Source organism: Nothobranchius furzeri, chromosome 1 (assembly GCF_043380555.1).
Source record: "Nothobranchius furzeri strain GRZ-AD chromosome 1, NfurGRZ-RIMD1, whole genome shotgun sequence".
Lineage (NCBI taxonomy): Eukaryota > Metazoa > Chordata > Actinopteri > Cyprinodontiformes > Nothobranchiidae > Nothobranchius > Nothobranchius furzeri.
In genome coordinates, this window is record NC_091741.1 from 46,611,468 (window position 1) to 46,617,467 (window position 6,000).

Genomic DNA, 6,000 nt, shown 5'->3' on the forward strand with positions numbered 1-6,000 from the left:
GGACTTGGCACCTGCACACAGTGCCAAAACCACCAGCACCTGGTTCAAGGACCATGGTATCCCTGTCCTTGATTGGCCAGCAAACTCGCCTGACCTTAACCCCATAGAAAATCTATGGGGTATTGTGAAGCGGAGGATGCAATACGCTAGACCCAACAATGCAGAGGAGCTGAAGACGACTATCAGAGCAACCTGGGCTCTCATATCACCTGAGCAGTGCCACAGACTGATCGAGTCCATGCCACGCCGCATTACTGCAGTTATTGAGGCAAAAGGAGCCCCGACTAAGTATTGAGTGCTATACATGCACATTCTTTTCATGTTCATTCTTTTCAGTTGGCCAACATTAGAGAAACAAACATTTTTTCATTGGCCTTTAGAATATTCTAATTTTCTGAGATACCAGATTTGATGTTTTCATTGGTTGTCACCTATAAATATCAAAATTAAACGTAATAAACATCGGAAATACATTGGTCTGTGTGCATTGCATGAATATAATGTACAAGTTTCACGTTTTGAATGGAATTACTGAAATATTTTCAACCTTTTGATGATATTCTAATTTACTGGCCAGCACCTGTATTTGATCAATAAACCCATTTCCTGCAGCTAGAGAGAGAAAAGGAGACAATGAGGCAGACATAAAACCAAATCATGATTTGTGGCAAGTGCACAGGGCAAATGCCCCGAACATCTGGTCACAGAGTTTATTCATACAAACAGATACGAAAGGAATGGGAGTGGATCACGTGTGAAAGAGACTGCGTCTGTGTGTGTATGGGAGGACAATAATGTGTGTGTGTGCTTTCAGGACATTCCGTTAATAGATTTGTTAATAGGAGTAAAGTAATGAAATATAAAATTTCCATAACAGGCAACATAGGACAAAGGCAGCTGAGGCAGCACGGCCGGTTTGTTGGGATAGACTGCAGCAGAGGAGGGAACTGAGATGCAGCAAAAGCCTAAGCTGAAGTAATTAGTAGTGTTCAAGCTCACAATGGTTGTAAAAATAATGAATGGAAGTTATTTTCACAGCCCTTAAAATGATAGTATAAAAATTAATTAATTTGATACTCAACTAAAAGATGCAAGGGGCTTAAATAATCTGACTCTACTGTACGGAACTGTACAAAAGACACACCTTGTCATCGCAAAAATATATTACATTCATAAAAGTAATATAATATATAGTTAGGAATGAGACAGTCCCAGAGAACAATAAATTCTGCAAAATGACTCCAGAGGAGACAACAAAAAGTGTAAGATGTTCATCCTGGCTCTAAACTCCCCAGATAGTTATCTGAAAGGATCTGAGGGCATCAGCAAAGGGCAAGCTAACTCCACCGAGAACCTGTCTCACAATGAACTCTGTGGTTGTGTCACTGATGTTCTGCTACCCCAAGGCATCCCCAGGTGTTCCTTGTTCATGCCGTGACTAGTTGCAGCTGCTTTGTGACAAAGGAAGGACCTGTGCTGATTAGGAAGGTAGCTCGAATCTTATGACTGATCAGTGTATAAATCCGTTTTGTTCACTAAATTAAAAAAGAATACCCTGCTGTATGTTAGTAATTTTTGTCCCCTTTAGAGTTGAACTGACATCTCTTATTTGGCAGTTCAGACATCTGGCTGCCAAGTACAAACATTGGAGGTTATCTTACAGATTTGTAAATCCAAGTACTTGAGTGAGAAGATGAAACTAGTTGTAAGCGTGTTAATGTTGAAAGTTTTTGCCCAGTAAAATGTGACAACATGAGGAAAAAAATGGTTTGACGAGGTCCTTAAATACTAACAGCCCTTGTGGTTTTTGTCTAGTTCTGTTGGTTTTGTGAGCTTTTTAAACATTTGAAAGTTGTTTTTAGAAATAATAAAATTCCTAAACAATCCAACAAGTGTTCAGTCTCCATTTGTAAGTTGTTGACAATGAGCAAGAATGTACTCTCATCCGAGACTCTTTATTCCCCATTTCTGTACATTGAATGTTTGCAGTGTGTGTGCGCGGGTCTTACATTCATTACAGCAATGTGTTGCCTCTGACTATGTGCTAAGTCTCATGCCCTACTGGCTTTAGCCTGCACCAGGACACAAGCTAATACCTGAGGAGTGTGCATTTGCTGTATAAATAAACAAACTCAACCTTCATCAACCAGGCAGTGAACTCAGTGGAATGTGTCTATCAGAATTGTACAACACTGCATGCACAGCGGCTGATGACACACACACACACACACACACACACACACACACACACACACACACACACACACACACACACACACACACACACACAAGCACAGACAAGCCTGCTGAGAGCAGGTCACTGAAGCTCTGCAGTAGCACAGTACTCAGTGGAATGGAAAATGGCTGGGGGGCTAACTGTGACTGTGAAACCTGATACTTGATGTGCATAATAAACAAACAGCTACATAAAAATTCACAAACTTAGTTTTTGCATAAAAACATGACAGCTAGCTGAGATGTGCTAGAGTGAAAGTGGTTCAACAGTGTAGAAACCAGAGCACCATCTTCCCCAAGACTATTGCCCTTGTCACATTCATCAATTGCAGGTAAGTTTGAATATTTACTAAACTTAATCATTTCTGAGAAGCATTTCCTTTCTATATGTCTAATTGGTGCACTGAATTCTACAAATCTTGACTAGTGAGCAGTAAACAGACCTCACAAATTCATTATGAATAAGAACATATGGCGAGGTGAAGGATTTCAAAGACAAGGACACCTGGGGGTTTTCACAACCGTCACATAACCTTTGTCTGCATAATCCACCACTGCTGTAATCGCCTCTTTTGACTCCTCTCCCCCATTGTGTGCCCTTTGAAATGTCCAACTTTGGTTTAATTTAAAATGCAAGACGCAGCTGGGTGCCCCAGGACCAAAAATTGTTGGATAGTTGGATGAAGCGGAAAAATATTAGGTGGCTCACAAAATTTCACAGAATGTATACTATTAAAGCATGAAGCTAAAACCTCAGTGAAAAACAGAAACAATAATCTGGAACAAATATAAATAAGTAATAGTAAAAGTAGGAGATATAAAAATATAGGACCATGACAAGCTGAGAAGAATAACATCTGGTCAGAACCGCATGGAGGAGCAGAGGGAAAGAGATAGACAGAAAGAAGAGGTCAAAAATGAGGATGGGTGTTTTTGAAGGGATAAAAGGTTTATGAAATCTGTTGTTGTCACCCTTTGAGGAGCCTACGGCAAAGCAAAGGTCACAAGCCTGATCAAAGACCAAACGCATACCCTCTTTTTTCCTAAGCACACACACTTTCAGTGAAACATCACACCAGGACAAAAACTCTGAGACATAATCAAGTTAAGAGAGCTGAACCATGACTCCCCTCAGGCAGTCCATGTCCTGCTCCCAGGTGAGGTCAGCCCACCCTGGAGGGGGCAGTATTGTTCTAGTAGGAGTGCTTGTCTGGACATGTTCACCACTCCGAGATTTTACTCCATTTGACCCAGCCTGAGGATAGAGGACCAGTCAGAGGAAGTGAAACAATCAAATTATTTGTGTGGATTTCCCCTCTCTGTCCAGTTTTTTTTTTAAAAATGATGACTTTTAGGACATCACTGCTTTCCTGACTTTAATTTTAAATATATACATCATGTGAAAACCCCTGAAGCTTTAAATAATAAAGGATGTGACGTTATTTGGCTGATAAGAACCAGACTCTAATACAATAGTATTACAATGAACAATGAACGTCAAGTGAATGAATGCTTCAGATTTATTAACACATGCAGTAAAATTAAGTGCTAAAATAAAAGTTGGGGTAGCCAATTCTTTCTAAGTTTCAACATTAATGACTTTTTCTTTTCTAATTTGTGTTAGATCAGTTGTAAGTAATTGACCTAAGCGAAGGCTGGATGGTAAAATGTTTAGTTTTTATAACTTCTGGATTATATTATAATGATTATATTATAACTACTAGGATTATTAACCACAAAACATTGCTAATTCCTTCCTGGGTCCCCTTTAACAGCTGGAAAATGGAATTTTTAATCACAGAAATAATAAAAAGTTTTATGATGCAATGATTTGATACATTAGGTTTGATTTTCAGGTTGCTCAGCAGCTGCTTTAAGACTACGGTTTCTGCATGATGAAATATGGTTATAGCAGGAGTCAGCGTGCTAATCAGTCAAATAATATTTACATCATGTAGCTATGACATATCTGAACAGCAAACTGAATCAAAACTTGACAATTGTTTTACAATGGTAATTAAAGGTGCTAACACTTTGCACAGTGCTAAAATGTGCACATGCTGGATAATATCTAATAAATAAATATTTAATGTTACAAACTTTGGACATCAGGTGTTCACCCTCACAGACTCATTAAAACTACCCAGGACCAAACGTGATCTATACTAGTTTGCGTGCCTGTGCACATGCATGGATTATATGAAGGGGTGTGGCAAAAGGTGAAAAGGTGTGAGCAGTTGCCCAAGTCCCCAAACATTTTCAATATTATTTTTATCATTTGGTATTTTAATTTGAGATAATAAGAAAACAATGTACAATAGTACAAATTAAAATTCTTCCTGCTGGTTAGAACTAAAGAAAATCTAAAGAAGGAAATAGAATTCAGAGTGTAAAAAAGCACATGGACTTGTGAATGTGGGTAAATGCGTGCAAACTCAACAAATAACAGCTTACACTTTGCTTGTCACTGCACTCAGCACAAAACCTAGCAACACTTATATGCTTTAAATAGACTGACAGCCAAAAAAGAGTGGCATCATTTGAGTGTATATTTTCTTTTAAGCTTCTGTTAACTGATAACTAATATTTTTGACACTTTGGAACTTTAAACATAAACATAATAATGAAATGTCATTTTTTAATTCAGTATGGTGTATTTTACTAGATCTTATAAGAATAATACAACTAAACCATCTATCACACTGTTAGTTTATTACTTTACCATGTTGGAAACTTTCTGCACAAATGCTCTTTTGACTGACGGATAATGACATTTTTCACACATTTAATTGCATCTCAAGTGTCAACATAGGAGAACATTGGAGTCAGCAACCAGTTGCTGCAATGTAGCGAGAACGCCTTGGCAGAAATTTTGTTAGTATAAAAGGTGGACTTACCCTGCATGGAAAAACACGGCTTATTTTCGTCCTAATTAGAACATCCTGAAAATCTTCTTCTTTACTCCTCTGCTCATATTTTAGCTCCTCGGACCACAGAAACAAGCAGAGCAGGACGCAGCAACACCAAGGAAAGAGAATTGAAGTAATCAGGTACAGCTGAGACATTCTTGATTCAGGGCCATCAATATGATGTCATGTGATGTTGGACACAACTTAGTCACATCATACAATGTGCAGCTCAGCATTGATAAAACTGACTGTGGTGTTGCCATGTTTGTATTTACTAATATCAGTTAGTTGTGGTAAAAGCTAAAAATTGTTAACTTTTGGTGTCACCTGGTTCCAAAATTCAAACACAGTCACTAAATGTTAATTTACTTTATATTTGACATTAAGAGGGAAAAAATGTCTAACTGCAGCACAAACAGACTCCAAGCTGTCACCAGGATTTCAAAACCATCTTGTAAATCTGATTTGGAAGCAAATAAGTCTGAATTTTGTATTGATTATTGCAATTACACACCATTACAGTTCTATTATCTGTCTTTAATTACACTAAAAAGCAGGGGGAAGAGTGACGGTGGGGGATGGGAGGCAGTGAAAGTGAAGCAGCAGCCTATAAAAACAGACAGATGAAGTGAGACGCTGCACCCAACTAATTAAAACCCAAACTTTTGTTTCAACGAGTTGACAGGGAATGAATCTGACAGGGAATTAATCTGTCTGCAGGGAACACAATGACAAGTTTTACACACACACACACACACACACACACACACACACACACACACACACACACACACACACACACACACACACACACACACACACACACTCATATGTATAGGGGAGGAGGACTGCAGAG

General features: G+C 38.6%; 1 protein-coding gene across 1 annotated transcript in view; it reads right to left on the reverse strand.

Moving 5' to 3' along the window:
• Positions 1–5,653, reverse strand: part of col7a1l (collagen type VII alpha 1-like) — a 113,832-nt gene extending 108,179 nt beyond the window's left edge. The window contains exon 1 of the mRNA XM_054740064.2: positions 5,133–5,653. The gene's annotated coding sequence lies outside the window, so the exon portion shown is untranslated. The remainder of the gene's footprint in view (positions 1–5,132) is intronic.
• Positions 5,654–6,000: the final 347 nt, after the last annotated feature.